At 29.0% G+C, this 26,940-nt stretch overlaps 1 protein-coding gene across 2 annotated transcripts in view; it reads right to left on the bottom strand.

The window, feature by feature from the left end:
* The window catches only part of tn (tripartite motif containing protein thin), a 108,403-nt gene that overhangs the window by 16,944 nt on the left and 64,519 nt on the right, over positions 1-26,940 (bottom strand). The window contains exon 1 of one of the 2 annotated variants that reach the window (XM_077442925.1): positions 13,361-13,737. The exons of the other annotated variant lie outside the window; for it this stretch is intronic. The gene's annotated coding sequence lies outside the window, so the exon portion shown is untranslated. Of the gene's footprint in view, positions 1-13,360; positions 13,738-26,940 lie in introns of those variants that run through there. 2 annotated transcript variants of the gene reach the window in all.

Below are 26,940 nucleotides of genomic sequence, written 5' to 3'. Positions count from 1 at the left end.
ACACCTAACCATTGCGTTACAATGAAATGAAAAAAAAACCTTTGATGTAAATAAAAATTAAAAGCAAATGTTTGCTTTCGTATGGTGCGTATATTTAATGCTAAATTTTCCGCATATAGTTATGTTGGTTATTCGTCAAAACATTTTGATTTAATTAAAAATATTTTGAATATTTTAGAGTGCATTTAAATTGAAAGTCGATTACTTATATTTTGTGGTCAGACTCAAAGACATATTTCTAATAAAAAAATAAGCAATTATTATCAAATGTTCTTTGCAATCGACAGCTGTTATATTAAATTTTACATTATAATATTTTTTATTTAAGTCAAAACTTAAGAATGCTTTTTAATACAAACCTAATTTAACCAAATTTCATCGGCGTTTGACTTGAAACACATTTTAAATTAAATTTTCATTTAAATACGAGCCGCTCTATTTAATTACCATTTTGAAAACATTTAAAATAAAAATATGTATGCATAGAATTACATATATGTATAGTGACAGTTAAATCCGCAAAGGGCCTGTTTAATCCCAATTCAAAGGTTTTAAACTTTAATGGGACACAATTATTTTATTAAATTATACAATATAATATGATGAAATTTGGCCATGTCGCTTGCGGATTATCCAGAGACACGAAGCATTTGGACATTTTCAAATTTCAGCATATTTTGTGTACGAATTATGTGTGTCGTTGGTATGAGGAAGGGGGGGGGGTGGTTGGAAAAGTTTAATAATGAACTTTTCGCACACGCCAACCAACCAGTCCGGTCCCTTTTCCGTGGGGGATGCTTTAGCAAACCCTTTTTCAGGGTGGGGGTGTGGAAAACCCACCTCATGTGACATTCAATTATGAATAAATTGTCGCCGTAATTGTATAGTAAGAGCTTGGGCCGCCCCGAGCAAACGATGGCCTCCATCTTAACTCGGAATTCAACATTTATATATATATATATATATATATATATATATATATATATATATATATATATATATATATATATATATATATATATATATATATAAATCGTGATACAAAATAAGAATAGAATAAATCGTGATGTAAAATAAGGCTTCAGTATAAATATATATATATATATATATATATATATATATATATATATATATATATATATATATATATATATATATATATATATATATATATATATATATATATATATATATATATATATATATATATATATATATATATATATATATATATATATATATATATATATATATATATATATATATATATATATATATATATATATATATATATATATATATATATATATATATATATATATATATATATATATATATATATATATATATATATATATATATATATATATATATATATATATATATATATATATATATATATATATATATATATATATATATATATATATATATATATATATATATATATATATATATATATATATATATATATATATATATATATATATATATATATATATATATATTATCACAAGCTTGTATACTTATTTATAATATATACATATTTTATATATATATATATATATACATATATATATATATATATATATATATATATATATATATATATATATATATATATATTATCACAAGCTTGTATACTTATTTATAATATATACATATTTATATATATATATATATATATATATATATATATATATATATATATATATATATATATATATATATATATATATATATATATATATATATATATATATATATATATATATATATATATATATATATATATATATATATATATATATATATATATATATATATATATATATATATATATATATATATATATATATATATATATATATATATATATATATATATATATATATATATATATATATATATATATATATATATATATATATATATATATATAAAATATGTATATATTATAAATAAGTATACAAGCTTGTGATAATTTATCAAAAAATTAAAAAAATTCAGTTAAATGAAGAACATATAAAAATTAAATTATTTTTATGTTTAATTTTGATAACGAGTATGGGCGCTGAATTTTTTATCGTTTTGTAAATAAATAAATAGCACTGAAAAAAAATTCATACTATTTTAAAAAACGGTTATCTTTCAATTTTATAATTCTGCAATAAAGCAGTAATAATAATTGATAATAAATCGTAATCATCTCTCGTTGTACTTAAAATGTCAAATATGATATGCATATATGTATCTAGTTCTTAAAATTGTGTTTTGTTACAAAATAATTAATCAATAGAAATGTGTAAAATGAAAATAAAATAAAGCATGAGTGAATAAGTCAGACTATTTGGGAATAAATTACTTATTCATAATAGTTAATAATATAACTGTTGATTGCATTTCGATTGCGAATTTCAGTAGGTATGATTTTTTTAATAAAAAATGTGTTATAATAATAGTGGAACAATTTCAATGGTATAAATAATAAATTTCATTAATACGTGGATTAATTAATTCAAGGAAACTAAGCCTTTCATAAATGTAACAAATTGGACACTCAAAATGTGTTTTATATTTAGATATAAGTAATACATTAACTATTTAACAAGTGAAAATGATTATAAAATTACAAAAACGCTTTAAAAGCATTGATAAATTTCAATAAAATTTAATTTGCATCTGTGATAAACAACTATTTTCTTATTTTGAAAATTGCGTTTTGTATTATTACAGGTTTTTCACTCCAATTATTGGAATTCAAATTCAATATTTTACAAAACGAATTAAATATTTTACAAAACGAATTAAATATTTTTCATTTAAACTTAAATCTTTTTTAATTTCAAATTGAATATTTTTCATTTCTAATTAAGTATTTCGAAAAATGAATCAAATAATTGGACAGTTTTAAATAAATTTATTTTCATGTTTATTTACATGTTATCATTATTATGAAATTTGGTGACTGGAAAATACATAAAACAGGAAAAAGGACTCATTAAATATTATAACATAACACTTTTATAATACATAATTTGATTTTAAATGAAAAATATATAACTTGAAATGTAAAATATTTAATTTGAAATGAAAAATATTGAATTTGATTTGTAAAATATTGCATTTGGAGTGATAAACCTGTATGTAAAAGCCAAATATTGTATACGTACATGTAGTAGGTACATAGTTGATGCCCACTTTGGTGATTATTTACTGTAATAATATATTTAAATTATATTAAGTTAATTTCTACTTTATCTACATATGCAAGAGTATTGTGAACGTGAGAATAATTGACTTTGTATTTTTCTCAATACAACTTTATACAATTTTCAAGGGCCAATTTGTTAAAAAATTTCAACTGAAATTAATGCATATAAAAATTAGCAACCAACAAACCACATACATACACATTTGATGTTTGAAAACTATAGTTCGCTGTATAATAATCGCATAAATTTACTATCCCCGTGCGGATCGGACTCATTCGAGACTTCCAATGTCCGCACAAAGCGAATTTGTTTTATAATATAATATAATATCAAATAAACTAAGCACGACTTGGCGCATTTAGTCGTCCCCGTTCCTAAATCGTGGGTTTCTCTAAGGAAATGGAGCCATTTATTAACTTTGTTCATAAAAGACAAAAGGGACGAATATCTCCTCGACTCGCCAGTACTATGCGTAGGAGTATATTAATAGGAACAAAGCCGAAACGTAAATTAACCTATTTTTTTCTTCGTATTATACGTACATATATGTACATATATACATATGGTACAACCAATTCGTGAGATTGCATATTTCATGAAATTGTCAAAAAAAAAAAAGCTTAATTCATGAACTGCCCAAGCATGTTGCTTTGTTCTTGAAATGAGCAATTTCACGAATTGAGTATTTTTGAATTTTGCACGTAGCTGTGTGTTTATTTGGAATGAATTAGGGAAATACTTCTGGGTGTTGGAAACGAGGCCACTTTGCGTGTCTAAACATTGAACGGCCTCGTCTTTGCGTTTTGATCTGAATTAATTGGACTTTTTTTGGCTGACATCTGTAACTCGGACGGGTCGTAAAATTTGACTGAAAGTTTCCCCGAGAAAAGTTTCTTTATTGTGATTCGGAATCGGGAGTCGCGAGTCAATTTAAAAATCAATCTTAAAAGTTAATTGAATCTGTCGTACGGAGAAGTTTCGCCGTTCGAATTTCGAATTATAACGACCGATATTTTTTGACGTTGAATTTATTTAAATAAAGCTTCTGGGGGAGGGGGGGGGGAGAGTTCGGCCCGATGTTTAGATTAATTTAATGAAATTTTCAATTTTAATTTCATTAAAAATTTAAACTTCCAATGTCGTACAAAAATTCATTTCACGATTTTTTTCTGGTATGAATTATAATATACATATATAAAAACGGACGCGATGTAATGTGGGCATGTTTGTGGCGAACTCGTGAACAAGAATGGGAATTCAAAATACGCTGCGCGGAAGCATATACACATACACACATCCACGAAGACACACACACACACACACACGATCATTAATCATTTTGAACGGGTGAACGGGTTGGATTGACGAGTGTGTAATGCGCGCACTCAATTCTTTCTATTAATACGTATGTATTTAATTTATTATTTATAATAATAATAAAAATAAAATGACCTGACAGATCGCCCCAAAGCGTCACACCAGTTTTACAAAACAAAAGAAATAAAATAACAAAATAAAAACAATAAAAAATCCAATCATTCATCTCATTCAAATAGTCTCGAAACGCGAGGAAGCGTGGTAGCGGGGAAGTGGGGGGGGGCACGACAGGCATGTGCGACGTTAGGCCGAGCGATGGGTGACACATACACATGTCCACGAACACACACACACACACATTCATTCATCATTTCGAACGAGTGAACGACACATTAATACGCGCGCGTTTCTATAAATTACCTTACATCATATGTATATACATACATATATAACCTATAACTTTATTTTAATTCGTGTATAAATACCTTTCCGAATTCACCCGTTGAAATCAACGGGCACAACACTGGTGTATTATATTATACTATAGTTGAACTTATCTATCATGAGAAAATGTACATATTATTATATTTACGACCCCCCCCCCCTACTCGACCCGCGATGGCCAATTACATTTCGTTTCAGTTTCGCATTGCATTTTGGTCAAGAAATACAACATTGTTCGTATTTCGTATTTTGAAATGTTTTCAGAAATAAAATTTTAATATAAAATACGTAAGTCGTTGATATTATTAATTTATTTATGGTATACGTATATATTTTATACTTATGGAAATTTATATTTTTTAGACGATAAAAGTAATTGTTAACGTCGTGTTATGTTATGGACAGCAAAACTTACAGTAATATTATTAAAGACCTTGCATCGAATCATATTGTAATAAAATTATATATTTAAATAAGAAATTATTACAAAAAAAATAATGTTGTCGTAAATTTCACACTACATCGGATCGAATATTAAAGAATCATCCGTAAATCTCACACTACATACATCGGATCGAATATAAAAGAGTCATCCGTTCGGTTGAAATGGGAAATAATTGATAAATTTGATATTGTATATGAAATGATAATTTATTTGATAATGCTTAAAAAGTATAATATTGTATTGTATTAAATGTTTGGTGTATAATGTAAAATTCGGGCAATTCGCTTTGTGTGTAATCGAGTAAGTTTACTAAGTGGTAGTGGGATGTGTGCGAATCAAAGTCGGTCGTGTCAAGGGACAACGGTTCCCACCCTTATCAAAGGGCCAGTTTCCTGCTATTTCGATGATTAAGTGCTTGCAGATAGTATGGGGATGTTGGAGCATAAATTCGCCTACAATCTGGCTACAGATGATTTGACACAGCGCGATAATTATAAATGTTCGTGGACTGTGCAAAGTGTCAAAGTTCAACCGAACTCGTATTATATTACATACATACTCGTACATGTCATTAAACTGGCTGCATTTAATTCAAGTTCGAATGCTATTCGTTCGCTGTACAGTGGCGGTCATACATTTCTCAATATTGGGGTAAAGTTAATCGAATCATACGATGCATGATTCCAAGTATTTCTATGGTTCTGCTAATCAAAACCACTCGTTTTCTTATCAAAGTTTGCCAAATAATATGGTTTGACTGTCGAAATGTTTAATCGGAAATCAGTAGGGTAGGTTTAAATCTATCCACTATTGTCTGATTAATATTTTAATTTATGATCGTAATTATATATGGTATAAACAAATGTATATATGTATACATACATATATACTTATTCAATTTATAACGTTGATTGTTTAAATTGCACTGATTTTTTGAATACATAGAAGCATATTAATTTTAGTATTTATCAGTTTGACACTTTCAAATACACACTTCATATACATTTGTATATGAAGTGTATAATTAAATTTGCAGTACAATTTTGTAATTTTTACGAGAAATTTAGCGTATGCTGTTCCCATTTCGATAATAGACTTTGTGTACTATATACATAAATAAAAATGAAATAAGTATTTTTCGATATACCTACACATACAATAACTTACTGATCATCTATTTACTGACTAAATCAAATGAAGTTACTATACTAAATAAATATAGGCCTTTTCAAAGCATGAATTCATTCATAATTATTTCATGAGAAAAAATTAAGAAATATATAATTAATAAAGTCTTTTTAGCACTTACGATGTATTACTTCATATCATTTTAATAATTGCATTTTTTATATTAAAAAATATGATTAATTAAAAAAAATAAAAATGAATGATGTTTTTTTAATGACAATTAATCGAAGAAATACCTATTTATTGATACAATAATTAAGATGAGTAAGAAATACATCTGTTTAATAAGAAATTTACAGAAATTTATTTAATTTATAGCTTGCATAATCTCAATGGAAACTTTTTAGTCATATTCGTTTTATAAGTGGATTAGAATTATAAATAGTTTTGAATTGAATTGTAATTTAATTTAATTGAATTGTTATAAGTGAACTGTAAATAGGTTTTTGAGCTCTTTTTCCTATTATGCTGTACATTAACATTATAATAATATAATGATAATGATTCCTAACAAAATTAAATTAAAATTGTAAAATAGAAAATGATCAGTAGATCAGTAGCTATAAAAAAAATATATATATATATATATATATATATATATATATATATATATATATATATATATATAAGATGTATTGTGAATATAATTTACAATACATCTTATATATTATATATTTTTATATATTTTATATATTTTTTAATTTAAAAAAAATCTTTTACTTATATATTTTTTAATTTTAAAAAAATCAAAAAAAATAATATATGTATGTATATATTATATTTTGAAGTGTTGAAGTTTTAATTACACCGTTAACTATTTAAACGGTTTGAATTTTTAAAATTCAGTCGTCTTTCATGTATTAAACTAAAGAAAACAAATGAAATTCATTAGAAAAAACCTACCTTTTTTTACATAGAATTACTCATTGACATTAAAAATAATGAAAGAATACATTTTTATATCATATTCGAAATCAGCAGAAATGAATTAATATATCTTTAAGTAAGACCGCTATTTTCTTGTGTAATTATAGTTATTTCAACGGCTTAGGTTTTCGAGATCCGGTCGTCTTCAGAGGGTTTAAAAAAAATTAACAAACGACCGCCAATTTTCGGGTTTGCTTTTAGAACATCGTTACAAATCATCCGAAATAGCAATTCCCAAGCATCGTATCGTCGTATAGGCACTATAAATAAATCCGGATTATCCGGACTTAATGACGCGCTAAATATTTATCGCCACCGGAATAAATTCGCGCGAATTATAAATCCCCGGATTATTATTTAAAAGTGCGAAGACGCGGAAGCAATCACATAAACGCTTAATTTAAACAAAAAAAAATCATAAGAATAAGCATTTCGGTTAATTGGGTTATAATTCGAAAAAGGGCTTTTAATTTCATACCGATACGAGAGATCCGACCCTATAAAGTTGAATTATAGTAATGTTTTCGCGTTTATTACCAGATTTGCCTCGTTATTGTTTTAATAATTTAGCCCGTTGTGTCGTTTTAATTGCAAAACTCAACCCCCTCCCCTTCTGGAAACTTTTAATATCAAAACATTACACGCAAGCTTCGTAATAAGCCATCGGGGAGTAATATTACGCAAGGTACTGGAGTAATGATACGCAAAACTAACCGAGTGGACATACAACTATAATATATAATACTCTTCAATTTCATTCAAATTTCCATTATCATACCATTTATTTATATCAAATTGTACATTTATTTATATCAAATTGAAGTTCCTCTGTAATAAGATGAGTTAAATACAAAATAATATATGTATGTAAATATATCAGACAGCTATTTTTAAATGCATTTTAAAAAATTCAGATGTGACCAAACCACGACTTTAAGTATTTGAGAATAGAATTTGAATTTAAGTATTTGAGGAAAATAAGGTTACAAAAAAAAATCGCTAAGTAAACATATGTACATACACGTTAACACATACCGACTATGAATGCACTTTCGATACAAATTGTGCGCAAATGTAGGGAAACTTACACAAGACAAAAGTTCTACTTCTGGTTGTCGGATTTAGTTCAAATTTTTTTTATTACTTAAAATCACTATAAATATTATACACAATAAATATCAAGAAGATAAAAATATTTTAAAAGGTCGAAATAAAATAATGAAATTGTTTTAAAAAACATTACTACTTCCGGTTTACGAATTCTAACCGAAACCTTGTCAACTCTAAGTTAGTACATAAAGAATACAAATATAAATTTTCAGCTTGATACGTTCAGGGATGTGAAAAAAATCATGTGTTCACAACATTTTTGACTTTTCAAAGAGGAAAAAAATCCAAATTCCGGTTTATTAAATTTAGTGATTTTTATTTTCATCACATTGATACAAGAATTATATTTGAATATTCTCGGGAAGAGCACACATGCTTTAAGGGTCGAAATAAATAGTGGAAGAAAAATTGAACACGAGTTAACTGCCACTTCCGGTTGACGGATGCTTACCAAATTTTATATATAATTTGGTATTAAGCGTAAACTTCTAGATATGAAATTCCAGTTGAATGAACCAAACGGTTTCTGAGAAAAACATAAAAAACCTCGATTCTCTAGAATAAAAGCACTACTTCCGGTTCAGATAAAAATATTAAAAAAATATAAGGTTATAACAATTATTATTACTATTACATGTACAAAAAATTCAGTCCGATTTATTCAGCGGTTTGGGAGATAATTGAATTCAAAAACTTAAAGAAAAGAAGACACCTATAAGGGGAGGTACCATTTCCGGTCAACTTAAAAATTTACGTCGTATCGATAAGAATTTCATTAACCGATAGATACTAAGTTTCAGTTTGATAGGACTAACGGTGTTTAAAAAATCCCCAAAATTCACAGACACATACACATTTTTCTAGATCATGAAAATGTGAATCAGAGTTCGAATCAGTCAAAATCTCGAGTTTGAATTTTCGCATGATTACAAAACTTAATCTATTGTTACTACGTACATAGATAAAGTAAGAAGCTTGAAATGCGTTTGTATATACCTACATGTATAAGGGATAATAATAATTTAATATACCTACATAAATGAGGGATAATATAGATCATGAAAGTGTACGTACATATGTATGTCCGTATAAATTTATATATACAGATAAATTAATTATATATTGGATCCATCGAGCATCATCGATAAGAAAAAATCAGATTGCCCAATCATATTTATTTATAAAATAAATATATACCAACATTTTAAATTTCGAATCGACGTCACAAGCACATCAACGAGAAACGCCTACTACGTAAACACTGATGTTCTCGCATTTTCGCATGATTTTCGCGAACGTATTTATTTTTCGCCACGGAAACGATCACGTAGGCGGGGAAAACGTTTACGACGGAAACACATCGACATGTCTGACTCAAAACCGCATAATAAATTTATAAATACTTGAAGTGTTCGAGAGTCAAATGAAAAAAAATCATCGGTAAAACGTATACAATATCGATGATAACTGAAAGTCCAATCATTCTTTGTTGCAAATAAATCATATGTATTTTTAATCACTTCCTATATTTGATCTTCTCGATATTATTAAATTATTGTCGCGATACATCATTTATATACGCCGTATAATAATATATAATATTTTAAAGTCAAGGGGTTTGGGATGACTATTGCAAAATGCGAGCTCGCTCGCCGGAAAAACGAACAGCATCAGCAGCATAAATAAATTTCCGAATTAGGGGATGTTTTCCTTCGCAGAAAATCCCGAACGAGAACACACGCAAAAAATAAAAATAAGGGATTTCTTAGAGACGGACTAACGGCCTATGAAAATTAAAGCTATGTGGAAAAATGCGGAAAATGGCCGACAGCAATTTCCATAATTCGCTTATAACCGCTCGGCTTCGGCCGAATTGCCTTCAAAGCATATTGTTTTCGCCACCTATCTCTATGACCGTTATATTTTGAAAGTTTCAGAAAATATATTGCAATTTTTTGTACGAAGAATAAATTTGAAAATGATTTTCTAATACATTTTAACATACATATGTAAATATATCTAGTTATAAAAATTGCTTCACGAGTTGTATCAAACCAAACACTTAAATTAAAATTGATCAATATAAAACAGAAGAGATCTTCCTAAGTATAAGAAAACATAAACATAAAAAGCTCAGATCTAAAATTCCTATTTGAAGAAAGTCTGAAATGGCAATTAAAATATTAAAAAATAACGTTTGATAAGAGAAGCTTCTTCATATATTTTTAATCGTCATACTTCGTTATCATTACAAAATAAAAAAAGTATGAAAACAAATTACTTTCAAACACTATTTGCTTTTGATAGTCAACTTAAACGACTCTTTGGTTATTTATTTATATAAAATGTATTACGAACGTCGATAAGAATTGTAGATAGGTCTTAAGTTATTTTCCGATTATGCGGTATTCACTAACATTGAAATAATATTATATTATAAACACTAACAAGTTAAATAATATGTAAAATATATGATCATTGCATCAAAAGCTATTATAATAGACTAAAGATATATTGTTAACATAATATATGAATAATATTTAAAAACTTAAAGCATTTGTATGAAAAATTTAAACTCATACCAAATCCTTATAAAATTGATATAAAATTATTTTTCAAACGAATTGATTGACAGAATTGGCAGGTAAGGTAAAAAGTACATACATGACACATATGTATCATATGTACACGTGTATTGTAAAATGGAAGTTTTTTTTAATCACAAATTAATAAAAATAAGTTTGTCCACATTATTAGAAATATCAGAGCAAATCGGCTATTTTTATGAAAATTTTAGTGCATATACAAGAGATTCATAATGTAGTAAACCATATTTCAATGCTTTGAAAGGGAAAAACATATGTACGATAGATCAAAATTGATTTGAATGAGTTTTCTCACAATTTACATAATGATTTATCAATTTTATATGTAGAAATTTCATCTATAAACCCTTTGGAATTAAATTATGGACTTTGTATAATCTCCGACAAGAAGAATACGACGGAGTGAGAGCAACACGTGCTGTTTATCTGCGGAATAGTTCCAACACGTTCACCGGAAATTCTCCTTAGAGCGCGTTTCTAAGAATAAATCGCCATTTTGGATTCACGCTTATAAATAAATAATTTTATACGTTTCACGCTCCCTTCCTGTATCTTTTAGTAAAAATTCATCGAACACTTCTAATACTGCCCCGGTATATACATATGTAATGTTCAACAGGTGATTGACGTCACTATACACACCTAACCAAATCTATAGAACGATCAACGTTTCGCCCAATCATATAATATCAGCGAATGATATATTTCAGACATTTATGTATTCATGTATATGAAAACAACCTTGAAATATTGTGCTTAAAATCATTTTTTGGTGTCATGGATGATGCTTTTGCAAAGTGGATCAAAGCGGCGCAAAAGAAACATCGGTCAAGGTTAAAATGTGCGCATTATAATGACTGTGCTAATTTATACAAACTAAAATAGTCAATGGGTATTTTAAACAACATTATATTATTATAAATAAATGCTATATATGCACATGTATTACATATATATTGGAAATAAAATTTTACTTTTATATATGTATGTATTTAGTCGAACTTTGTTTTTATTCCATTGTATCGTTGTTATACATGAAGGTTGATTTTTAAGGAATTCAATAAAATTGATTGAAGTCAAATTAATATTCAAATATAATAATCAACGCTGGTTTATTAATGCCAATTTTTTTTTTAAATGAATTTTTTTTCCATATAATGTAATGCAAAATTTTGCATTTTTTTTTGGAATTTTATTCATCTTATATGTAACTTTTATAATAGTGACTATACTTTCCGAATTAAATTTAAAAAAACATACACAACTTGTATGAATGAAGTGTACATATGTACATATATTAATTAGTGCTGAAAATTTGTACTCATTTACTGGAAAATTATACGTTTTTTTACATACATACATATATACCTTAATATAGATTCAATCGATGCGGAAATTTTTGTAAATATCCATAGAATAATATAAAAAGTGGAATTGTATTAAAACATTCCAAAAATTGACATATCAATCAAAGATTTTATCTCATAAAGGCGTATTCTATATCAGAATTCACACTGGAAAATGGGGCGTATTTTCATACCCATGAAAAAATCTACATCTCTCAACAGATTACCTAAACACAATCTGCTTTAGACAGTCTTAAATTAATATTATGTATTAGCTGTATTATGAGCATGTATAAGAATTGTAAATAGGTTTTTGAGCTCTTTTTCCTATTATGCTGTACATTAACATTAGAATAATATAATACTATGATTACTAAAAAAATTAAATTAAAATTGTAAAATAGAAAATGATCAGTAGCGATTCAAATATATATAAATTGTATTGTAAACAGAATTTAGTAATAATCAAAAGCATTTAAAATTCAAACATCTCTCAACATGTATATACATATGTATGTATAATACAGTTTTCATTTCTTTATACATTTGAAACCTGCCCAACGGAATTGATGAAACACGCCTTTGCGAGATAAAAGCACAGCAGCACAGAATCACCAAATAGCATTGAGCCTCGATACACGTAAATCGAATTTCAACAAATCCGCACTGAACAAACACCGAAAATAGACCCGAAAGTGCACACACACACACACATTGTACACGTGGAAGTCAAAACAATCACTCGATATATAGAACGCGCACCTCAGTTGTGGCATCAGAGTGGAATTCGAACGGGATGAAAGGGAGAGAGTGGAGTTGCACGTCTCTCAGGTGGTCCAGAGGGGAAACTTCTGGAGCTGAGCTGGAGACGTCTCGGAGCGTGCGGCGTCACAGCGTAACATACGCAGAGTATTTCTGTACCCGGCTAAAGGTGGGTCCCTCCATACTCCCCCTGGTCACGTGTGGTACAGAAATATCTGGACGCGGTCGACGATACCAGTAGGTCTAGAAGCAAGCCCAGGAAGAGGACGAGACGCTATCTGGAGCAAGGGGACGCATTTAGAAGATGCACTCCGTACGTGGCATACGGCGTACCTTACGCAGTTACGCAATGGAGCTTCTTCAGGCAGGCACTGCATATCAGTTGGACGAAATATCATTTGATATATAATTTCGAAAGAGACTTTGTAAGATTTGGATGGTAGAATCAGTGACGTTAAATGTAATAAAAAAACAAATGAATATTCAAATAAATTTAAATAAAATAAAACTATTTAAATAAATGTTAACTATTTGATGAGCCATGTTTAAGTGGTTGATATTATAAATACCGAGCGAAGCCGGGTTAAACTACTAGTCTAATATATAATTTCGAAAGAGATTTTGCATATATGTACCTAAATATATATATATATATATATATATATATATATATATATATATATATATATATATATATATATATATATATATATATATATATATATATATATCATCATCATTATCATCATTTACAGCCATTCGCCATCCACTGCTGGATGAAGGCCTCTCCAACACGCTTCCACTCGTCTCTGTTTTGCGCAACACTCATCCATCTCATTCCGCACATTTTTCTAATTTCGTTCACCCGTCTTCCTTGCGGTCTTCCTTTTACTCTTTTGCCTTCTCTCGGGTACCATTCAAGCACTTCTTTTGTCCACCTTTCGTCCATCCTCCTAGCTACGTGACCCGCCCATTGACATTTCAATCTCTTCACTCTATCCACTATGTCCACTACCCTTGTCATATTTCTCACCCACGTGTTCCGCTTCCTGTCTTTCCTCGTTATGCCAAGCATACAGCGTTCCATACTTCTTTGAGTGCATTGGATTTTATTTAGCATCTTGGCGTTCAGTGTCCAAGTTTCACATCCATACGTCATCACTGGCAAAACGCATTGATCAAAGATCCTTTTCTTCAGGCAGAGTGGCATTTTTGATTTAAAAACAGCATTCATCCGTCCAAATGCACTGCATCCTAATTTCATACGTCTCTTTATCTCTTCATCTTTACTACCAGACATGTCAATTATTTGACCTAAATATAATATATATATATATATATATATATATATATATATATATATATATATATATATATATATATATATATATATATATATATATATATATATATATATATATATATGTAACCTTGGTTAGATGGTTCCTAAGCAATACATTCGATTTATTTATTTTTTTTCGTTTCAAAGGATTCGAAAGCCCCGGGGGCAAAGTCGCCAGGGGCGCAGGCGCCAGATTCTGGTATACATATAATTTCGAAAGAGACTTATTATATATGTTAGTTTGTTCGTGACAGTTAATTTAATAAATAAATATTTAAATAAATTTATATAAAATAAAGCTATTCAAATAAATTTAATAAAATGTTTACTATTAGATTAGCCATGTTTAAGTTGTAATTTTGTAAGAAAAATGGTCTATTTATAATTTATATGTATGTACCTGTACAGGCTAAGGTGAATTAGGTTTTAGTTTGAGAAGATTTTATAATAATGTACGATTTGATAACGAAAAAGTCCATTCATATGTGTTCAGTTCAAACCATAAAACTTAAGATTTAGAACCATTTAAATATCATAATCACTTTATACACGTTGGGGTTTGGCTTCCAATCAGGGTTGCCAGACGTCCCTATTTGAGCGGGACTGTCCCGGGTTCAACAGACAAATCCCGAGTCCCGCATTCCGAGTCCCGACTTTACTAAATTTGTATACATATGTATAAAAATGTACATATGTTATTTTTATAGAGGTTCGGACTCTTATATTATTAATGAATAATATTTGAAACTGTCAGCGTCGGCTGAAACTGTTCGAATCAGATGAATCCAATTGAATCTGACATTATTTAATATTACTTGCTATATTGACCTTCTATACGAAGTTGTCTGTGTATATTAAACTATTTTTATAGAATATGAACGAAGCAAACGAGAAAAAAAAATAGGTGAGAAATGGATAATATTATATTTTTTGAAAATCATTCCGCTTGCAATAATTTGCATGAAATTGTGGCCCACATACTAATGCAATTTGATAAAGAGAATTTAGTCTAATGAATACAGCCTGGAGAAAGTAGATAAACAGTGTAAACAATTATTAAAAACCGAAGAAGCTGAATATATGATTAGTCAAAATTTTGATTACAATTGTAATGATTTTAGTAAATTTTAATCGAGCAATAAACATACTTTTTAACAAGGTAAAAGGTCGGAAATTAACTTTTAATAAAACTGTTATGATTGCATATTTTTCTTCATTTAAACCAAAATTTAATTCCCGTGATTGTAAATATATATTGTATTGTATTTTAATAACTGTGATTCCTGCGGATTATTATGCGACTATTTTTTATATGTTCTCTTCTATACAAATGTATTATATGTAAATACATACTTGTTTACATATATTATAATTGAAATAAAATTACATATTTTTCTTAATTTCTTCCTTAATTCTTTTACTTTTTTTTCATCGTTCGAAATAGTGAATGTCTCGATCTGTGATATTAGAAATCAAACAACCCTGTTGCAAATCGACAACTTCCGTGCATAATTTCAAACAAAGCAAACCTTGATAATATTGTATGAGTAGTTAAATTCATGACTCGCATTTAATATAAATATTGCAAGCAGAACGTTGAATGTAATACATATCAACACTTTATAATGAAATCTAAACACAAAGTCGAACGAATCAACTATAAATATTGTACAAATTATCCATACAATTTAAAAATTATATGATCTGTTAAATAGTTTGGTTGTATTGATAAATTTTGAAGACAAATATGTATAGTACATATGAACATTATAAGAAATATGTAGTGCTAATGTAAATTTGTACAATTGTACACAAAAAATTTATACACAATTTGTATAAAGCTTTTTGAGAGATAGAAAAAGTTTTGATATTATGCTCAATTTTATTAATATACATGTGTATAATGTTAGTATTAATAATGGAGTGTAAATAGGTTTTTGAGCTCTCTTTACATTGACATTATGTAGAATAATATAATACTATGATTAAAAACAAAAATTAAATTAAAATTGTAAAATAGAAAATGATCATTAGATCAGTAGCTATTAAAAGAGATAAAAAGTTAACTGTATTGTGAACATAATTTAGTAATAATAAAAAGCTTCTTAAAAATCAAAAAAAAAAAAAATAATGTTATTAGATTGATATGGGATTTTTAAAAGTTTTTTTATAAGAAAAAATGCAGGATTCTGTAGTTTGTTCTCTGCTCCTGTTACACGCATCAACTTGTTGGTCTTGTGACTTGTTGCTAAGATTTTTAATGGCACAGATTTGTTTGTTTTTTATGATATATGCATTTATGCTGATCTGTAATAGTAGTACCGTAATAATAGAAGTATCATTTAATTGTTATTAAATGTTATCATTTTAGTGTTTATTTCTCGAGAAATAAGAAACACTTTAATGCACATATATACATACATAAATAAGTATGTATGCGTCTGGAGGAAAACTCTTGTACTGAAGCAAGTACGAACATATATGTAAGTTGAAGCTGCTGAAAAATGCCAGAAGTGTTGAAAAGCAGTAGTTGATAATTAAAAATGAATGGAAATGCCAAATTTAGATAAATTTCCTATAAGGTGGGAAAAGCCCTCATGGGTTGGATCACCTAAGTAAAGGTTTAAAATGAAAAATCGAAAGTTTTTCATCGTGTTTTAATTGGCGAGTGTTCTGCTTATCTATCGACATCTTCTTTTCTCTCCCGTTCTTGAATTATTCGAAGCAAGGTCGGCTATTTTTTCATTTTATTTTTATTTGTAGAATTTTCCACAACACAACATTCGCGACACCTTGACCCTAATGCGTGGTCCAATTTATGCGGCGAGACTATTTTTAAAATAATCAGTCAAAATTTTAAACGTTCCAGATGAAGCACTTTCGGATTTCAAGTGCGCTTTTCATCTTAATTAACCTTAAATAAAATTAACATTATATCATACTAAAAGGTCATGTACATAAATATATAGATTCTAAAGTTTTATTGATCTCAAAATTTTCATTACGTACATGTCAGTGAAAATATATTTTCCCTGCTGTTACAATTTCACTGTGATATATACATACATATAGTTGGAAAATTCTTGTCAACTCAAAATTTTCATTGGTTTAAACAAATGTCTTTAGAATACGGAATCTTTAAATATATCAAACTGATGTTAGAAATATACACATATTTCAATTTCGTTGAAATGAAAATATATTTGATTACACTAAAATCAATATTTTAATATCACATAGATTTGACAGAAAAACAGTGAAATCGTTAAACACATGACGTAAAAGGACTATATATGTAAACCATTTTTAGCATCAATTTTCACCAGCTTAGTGTTAATATAGCAGTTTGATAGATGAACTTTTACAAAAAGTGACAGTTGATTGTTGAAAATACATTAGAACTGCCTGCTCTTATATTGCAATTATCAACATAAGAATTTTACGGATCAAATTTTTCAGCTCGCAATTTTACCGATTTAAAATTCAGCACACTTCCAATTAACCCTTTTAAACGAAAATAAACATGTTTCAATAGAAAATACTCAATATTAAATAGTATTAAGAGTGGGGAAAAAATCCCAAGTGAAAATACGTACTTTTGACTTTTGATTTGAACTAGACGACTACTTAGAGAGATTTGAAAGCTGAAAAGTACTAAAAATGAAAGATAAAATACCCGACTATAGATTCCAATATTTATTTGGAACAGAAAATTGACAGATTTTTAGACATCGACCACCAAGATATAGAAACACCAAGATATAGAAAAATTGCACGATTTTAAAAACACATATATCTCCGAATCTCGAGCCAATCAACATTTTTTAATACCAGATTTGTGTTCACTGGGCATAGATCTATAAGAAAAGTCATATCTCGTCTCTGAAACAAAAAAAAGTCGTAATTTGTCGAACAGTGTAATTAACAAATAACTTGGCCAACTTCAATTTATCTATATATGTTTATAAACATATGCTTTATAAAATTATCAATTGGTGCATTCATTAAACCATTTTTTTTATTTTTTAGAACATTCCAAAATGATTTTTCGTTTACATTTGTCTGTCATCAGAAAAACAAATAAACTAAAGCAACTACTTCATTAAGTAACCAAGATCTATACACACGACTATTTGAGTTGTTCAATATATTATAATTGTTTAAATCGCCCCCTTACAGCCAATACTTACAAATATCCCATCGACTAAAAGTTCACGCAACTTCAGACAAACGTACTTATTTATTTTACAATTCTTTTATAAATACTACATATACAACATGTAATCAGTCCACAATCGTTCAAAGTCTATCTTCACAGAGTCCCGAGCACGCCGGGTAAATGACGCTAGTATAATATAAATTGTATTGTGTGTATAATATTTAATATATATTTTAAATGCACCGAATTATATTTAATGGCACTGTCACTGTGCGATTTTTTCCGATAAGTGAATGAAAAACACTTGAAATTGATCCTACCGGTAGATATATCGTATTAAATTTATTTATGACTGTACTAATAATGATTATATAAAAATGGGTGCGCCTAATACGTGACTTGATCTACATATTTGAGGAGCTTTATCTATTAAGTGATTATTTTCGATGTATGTACATATGTATATGTATTCGAATACAAAATAATTTGATTTAATGAAGACTACAATTAGTGTGAAATTCTAATTTTATATTATAATAATAAATTTTTGAAAATACGAGCTTAAGAAATGGATTTTACCTACTATTAATAAGTAGAGGAGGCCGGCTCTGTTTGGTACATTTTCAAATTTATGAGTTTTCTTAAGGTTATTAATAAAAAATTTATCGTGGCAAATTGAAGGTGTATAAATATCAACTGATTATAACCATCCAAAATTATAATTAAAAAAATACACTTATCACGTTTTACAAATAAACTGAAACAGTTCTAATATGAATGATTACCATAAGTATGTAGAACGTGTGAGTTGGGCCTATTTAAATATTATATATCACTCAAATAAATAATTTTTGACTCTAGAACATTTATAGAAGTATAAATATTTAAACATTTCTATGCTAAAGGCAAAACTAGTTTTATTGAAACATTATTCTTTTAATTACGACTTTTAAGATAATTCAAAGAATTATATGTAAGTCTTGCATTCATTCCTTATTTGGTTTACTAATCAATCATATCCATATTTAATTTAATATTTCGATCAAAAAATGACAAAACTATAATCTTCTTCAATAAGCAGAAAACACAATGTATTAACATTGTTATAGCTTATCAACATTTTGCCGTTTTGAGAATCAGATAATGTTGTACATTTATTAAAAGGTATGTAAACAATGTGACAACTAAATTCGCTCTCCTCTACATGTAGCATTCCACAATGGATTAAAATCCGATTTTGAACATAAATTCATATTATATATGTATGTGACATTTGTACTTATTTTTACTATCGATTTATAACCACTTCAAAAGATAAGATACGACTAACCTATAAAATGAGCAAATCCATTGATTCGTCAGTCATTCATCCTTGTGTGGGATTCGAAAGAGTGGTAAAAATTCAGTGGAATGGAGCCTTTACAATATTCAGGTTCTTTAGATTGTTCAACTGAAGAAGCGTGTCCAGCGGAAAGGTTTTTATAAATACATAAAAATATTTAAAAAAGTATGAGATGACCGATTTAATTTATTTATAACTTAATTAAACTAATATCCTAATATGTATGATATTTTAAAAAAAATTTAAACCGCTAACGGATTGTAATTTTTTTCTCGAAGCTGATGCTCTTAATATATGTATTTTGTTAGATTTAAAAAAAATAAATATAAGATATTGTTTCCAAAATATCTTATTTTGTAAGTAATTCGATTCTTTCTTATCCTGAAAATATGATTTTTATTTATGAATATAATTTTTCGAAACTTTTTCATTAAAAACTTTTTATATTTATTAACTGCTTTTTCTCGTCGTACTCTGGAACGTTAATGATAATAAGTTTTAACTAATTCAAACTGTGTGTGTGTGTTAAGTTAGTAATTGTGTAGATATTTAGAATACCGTTAGTCCTATTGAGAAACTTGGTATCGGTTATTAAAATGCTTATCGATACGACGTATATTTTTTCAAATTTTTAAGTTGAACGGAAATAGTACATATCTTCCTTTATCGGTATCCTCTTTTTTTAAGTTTTTGAATTTAATTATCGCCCAAACCGCTCAACATTTTGAAATTTTTCTTACATGTTATAGAAATTAATAATTTCGAACAAAAATATTTATTAAATATTTTTACCTCAACCGGAAATGGTACTTTTACTCTAGAGAATTGAGATTTTTTATGTTTTTCTCGGAAAAATTTTAGTATATTGAACTGAAATTTCACTACACTAAAAGTTTTCTAGAAGTTTAAAAATATAGATGGTTAAGCTTTCTTAATTGGTCAAGTTATATATAAAATTTGATTAACACCCGTCAACAGTCAAAGTTGCATTGTAGGTACTATTGTTTAATTTTTTTTCCACTATTTTTTTTGACCCTTCAAATGTGTGCTCTTCACGAGAGAATTCAAGTATTATCCTTGTATCAATGTGAAGAAAATAAAAAAAAACTCATCAAATTTAATAAACCGGAAGTGGGATATTTTCCTCCTATAAAAGTCAAAAATGTTGTGACTACATGACATTTTCCATACCACTGAACGTAGCAGGCTGAAAATTTGTATTTTTAGTCTTCTCTAGCATTTTTACACGGCTTCGCTCGGTATTTGTAATATAAACCGCTGAAACATGGCCAATCTAATAGTAAACATTTTATTAAATTTATTTGAATATTCATTTGCTTTTTTATACAAAGTCTCTTTCGAAATCATATATTAGATGTATTAACTTAGATTTGATATGGTTTCAGATAGATTTGTAAACCAGAAGTAATAATTTTTTTTAAATTACAAAATTTCATTATTTTATTCTGAGCCTTTCATTTATTTCTATTGTATTAATTTTTTACTAGTGCTAATTTTAAATTTAAATGGTCACGAAAGAATTTACATTGCCATAAAAAACTATACAGAGTTTTTTATTTTTAATAGTAACTTTATACTATATTTTGCGCCATGCTTTAAATCTACGAATTAATATGAATTAAAAGCTTCTAATTAAAAATATATACTTTATACTCTCCATGATGTTAATTATTTGAATTATAAGTGTATCTGCAGTTTTAACGATAACACGAATCCATGTGTCGCTTTCCACATTAAACATTCTCATTTTCATACCTTTTGTATTCTTTCGATATCACGTATAACTATTAATAAAACATCTTAGATAAAGACCATATTATCTATCTAATTTTTTTAAAATAAAAAAAAATAATCGGAAAATTTTATTTTCAAATAAAAATCATATGTAGATATGTATTACATGTATGTAGTAAATGGAAATATACATTTTTGCAATACGTATATATTAGATCCATACCACAAAAACACATAACCTCCACTATTTTTTACCTACCGATCACGATAAATTATAAATCATGATATTTATTATTTGATGAGATTATTGAGAGTGAAAATTAAAAAAATACATCAGTTAATTATTTGTTCATATTTCAAAAAGGTGACCAAATAGAAAAAACGTAGGGAAACTTACACAAGACAAAAGTTCTACTGCCAGTTGTCGCATGTTGTTCAAAATACTATTATTATTACTTTTACTATAATCACTATAAATATCATAAAAATAAAATATCAATAAGATTGAAACAATTTAAAACGTCAAATAAAAAAATAATGAATAATAGTTTTAAAAAAATATTACTTTGGGCTAACGAATTCTAGCCAAAAAATTGTCAAATCTAAGTTTGTACGTGAAAAATACAAAAATTTCAGCTTGATATGTTCAGTGGTGTGGTAAAAAATATTAAAAATAATTGACGACGTATTGATAAGTTTCTGTTTCATAGAACTAACGGTGTTCCAAAAATCTTCTGAATACAGTGTCATCCACACACACCCAAACTATTAAGGAATTAGACAATTTTTTAAAAACATTAAATATTTTATATTAAGTAAAAAAAATATATGAACAAAAAACCAACGAAAGGACTTGAACCTTTGTCTTGTGTGAGTTTCCCTACATCAGTGATAAAACCTTGTATCGAAAATGTTCTTATAGGCGGTATGCGTGAATGTATTTATAGTCATTGTTGAATGTTCTATTTTAAACATCTTATATTCTTCAAATACATAGATAAAGTCATGGGTTAGTTACATCAGAATTTTTTTGAAACAAATGTTTTAACTTAATTTACAATAAAATTAAGTGGTTAATGTATCAGCCGACTGTAAATATAACATGTTTAATCTTAATTCCAATATAGAACATCAGTGACTACGAGAGAAAATGCGGGAGAAAAACCTACAAACAAAAGTAAGCATTACACAAAAATTAAATTTGAATATAAGAAGTTATGAATAGATTGTCACGATTATATAACTTTAATTTCCAGAAGCACCGGCCAGGCAAATTCAAGAAGGTCGTAATTATGAGGGCTACATTGCCATGTTATTTATCATGAGGGCCGTTTTCAACGAATTCAGATTCAAAATCGGCGTCGAGATCGAAGCAGCAAGAAAGTTCGACGACCTAGTCTTTTTGCGAAAAGTAGGAGAAAGGCAAACCAGTCGCTGTTTGCAGGCAAAGCATAATGCGACTGGGAAGAAGAAGATCGACTCGATGAGTTTACTAACTGGTGACGACAGCGATTTTAGTATCGTCAAATACTTTTTCGCTTACAAAGATATGGTAGGAGACGATTACTTTAAGGGGATAGCACAGGAAGATCTCATCGTATACACCAATATCCCGTTAGATATGGATAGCAGTATAGGTTCCAAAATGATTTTGACCGACCAGTTGATGTCATTCGATCCAATTGACGTTAATTCTAAACCCAAAAAGCTCATAGATTTATTTGAACGCGTAACTGATCACGATAGTATTCTCGACGTAACAAAGGAAGAATCTTGTCGTTATAAATTTAACGATAAACTAATACATATTTTGTCATGTAAAGCCAACGAATATAATGTTACAAGACTTGCACAAGCACTAAAGGATTGGATTACGGGACAAAAGAGTTTACAACAGGTAGAGGACGTCATAAGACCATATTGGAAGTTTTTGACTGAAGAAATCATTGACGTCGATCAAAGAAAATTCTACGGCGACTTTTTAAAAATGAATAAGAAGGTCGCGACAAAGGAAGCTCAGTTGTTTCACAAGAAAATGACGGAGGAAATTGATCGTAAAAAAAAACAAAACAAAAAGAAAATATTTAAGACTGATGATATTAGTCTAGAATATTTAAATCAACGATTGGAGAAAATAGAGCAGTATCCCATTTGGGATTTACCACTTGAAGACGTCAAGATAAATAGCGTCATTAAAGTGGAAGAGATACAAGCATTTCTGGGACTATTTGTTTTTGCAGTAAACCAACCGAATCAATCTGAATTAAAGGAAATTATTAAACAAGATATATTACAGGAACACAAAAGAAAATATGGCGATGATGACTTCCACAAAGAAGACATTGACCGATATGCGGAAGACATATTGCAGTATTTTCACTCTGAAGTGTTCAATTGGACGGGAGAGGAAGTAGATAGGAAAAAGAAGAAAGGAAAAGAAATAAAATACAAGACCTTCGAAAACAGTCGCCAATTATTAGAATGGAAGACGGTTAAATTTAACGTCCAAAATCCTGTGAAATCGTTCATGGGCCGGGACAAAGAAATCGAAGATTTAAGCAGCAAAATTCGGATGGGAAAAATAGAGAACGAGCACACGAATGTGATTTGTGGACTTCCAGGAATGGGAAAGTCAGAACTGGTTCGTGGATATATTCTAAAACATTATAGCCAGCATGAAAATATAATTATTTGGATCGACGCAAGATCCCATGAATCCATGGAGGACTCCTTTCGAAGATTGGCCGAGACATTGGACCAAACCAAGAAGCATTCGGATGAAACATTAGAAAACATCGACAAAGTTGTTGTGGACGTCTACCGAGAGTTCTATCCGAAAAAGTGCCTCTTCGTCTTTGACGATGCTTGCAATAGGGAGAGTGTCGATCCATTTATGCCCAAGGAGAGTGATTTTGGAAAAAAGTTGCCATTTGTCATTATAACTTCGTCGACCTCAGATTGGAAATTCAAAACGGAGCTGACTGTATTGAGTCCTGAAAGCGCAAAGAAACTAGTGGAAAATCAAATCAGTGCTAAAGATAAACTGGATACAGATCACGTAAGCCGACTTGTTCAAATCTTGGAATTTTTCCCATTAGCGATTCAACAAGTGGCAGTGTATATTGAAAAAGAATTAGAAGAAAATAGCGGGTATACAGTTTCCCAATGTATTGACGAGTTTAATAAAAGTTCGGAGGTTATAATGAAAATGGAATTACCGGAAGAAATAAGTTCTTACAAGAAAACTACATTTACAAATTTCAGAAATATTCTTCAAACCATTTCGAAATATAAAAATATTGGTGAAAAGGCCATTGAGATTATCAACGTTATTTCTTTCTTGGCTACGAAAGACATTAAAACAAAATGGCTGGAAAGCTTTTTTAACGAAAAATTAGATGAAGAATTTGGGATTTTAAATGAGTATTCGATCATTAAGATTGACTCTGGAAATATTACTATTCACAGTTTGGTGCAGTTAGTGACGAGGCTGATGATGAAGGAGCAAAATTTGGAAGAAACCTTTATAGAAAAAACGTTACAGTTTATGGAACACGTTCATCCAAAAGAATATTCTATGAGTGACTTTAATACAAAACGCGAATTAACTTTTCATTTGGAGGATTTTATATTGAGTGTCGACGAAATTTATGCATCTGGGTCTAATGATAAACACACGTTCTATATTGAAAAAATATTATGGACTTTGGGAGATTGCTATTTCGTCACAAAAAACCATAAAAAGGGAAAGGAAGTTTATGAGCGATTGGAATCAATTATGAGGCATAAATACGGCAAAAACGATGCGAATACGCTCAATGCTCGGATGAATTTGGCTAACGCAGAAAGCGATTTAGGAAATTACGCTATCGCAAAATCTCATTACGATGAGGTTTTTGCCGCCCGGAAGGAAATTTACGGCGAAGATCATGTGGCCACGGTCACAGCTCGGATGAATTTGGCGACCGTAGAAAGAGATTTAGGAAATTACGCTATCGCAAAATCTCATTACGATGAGGTTTTTGCCGCCCGGAAGGAAATTTACGGCGAAGATCATGTGGAAACGGTCACAGCTCGGATGAATTTGGCGACCGTAGAAAGAGATTTAGGAAATTACGCTATCGCAAAATCTCATTTCGACGAGGTTATTGCCGCTTTCAAGAAAATTTACGGCGAAGATCATGTGGAAACGGTCACAGCTCGGATGAATTTGGCGACCGTAGAAAGAGATTTAGGAAATTACGCTATCGCTAAATCTCATTACGACGAGGTTTTTGCCGCTTTCAAGAAAATTTACGGCGAAGATCATGTGGAAACGGTCACAGCTCGGATGAATTTGGCGACCGTAGAAAGAGATTTAGGAAATTACGCTATCGCAAAATCACATTGTGATGAGGTTTTTGCCGCCCGGAAGGAAATTTACGGCGAAGATCATGTGGCCACGGTCACAGCTCGGATGAATTTGGCGACCGTAGAAAGAGATTTAGGAAATTACGCTATCGCAAAATCTCATTACGATGAGGTTTTTGCCGCCCGGAAGGAAATTTACGGCGAAGATCATGTGGCCACGGTCACAGCTCGGATGAATTTGGCGACCGTAGAAAGAGATTTAGGAAATTACGCTATCGCAAAATCACATTCTGATGAGGTTTTTGCCGCCCGGAAGGAAATTTACGGCGAAGATCATGTGGCCACGGTCACAGCTCGGATGAATTTGGCGACCGTAGAAAGAGATTTAGGAAATTACGCTATCGCAAAATCTCATTACGATGAGGTTTTTGCCGCCCGGAAGGAAATTTACGGCGAAGATCATGTGGAAACGGTCACAGCTCGGATGAATTTGGCGACCGTAGAAAGAGATTTAGGAAATTACGCTATCGCAAAATCTCATTTCGACGAGGTTATTGCCGCTTTCAAGAAAATTTACGGCGAAGATCATGTGGAAACGGTCACAGTTCGGATGAATTTGGCGACCGTAGAAA

The sequence above is a fragment of the Arctopsyche grandis genome, chromosome 12, assembly GCF_051622035.1.
Source record: "Arctopsyche grandis isolate Sample6627 chromosome 12, ASM5162203v2, whole genome shotgun sequence".
Taxonomy (NCBI): domain Eukaryota; kingdom Metazoa; phylum Arthropoda; class Insecta; order Trichoptera; family Hydropsychidae; genus Arctopsyche; species Arctopsyche grandis.
This window is presented reverse-complemented; position numbering and strand designations above follow the sequence as displayed.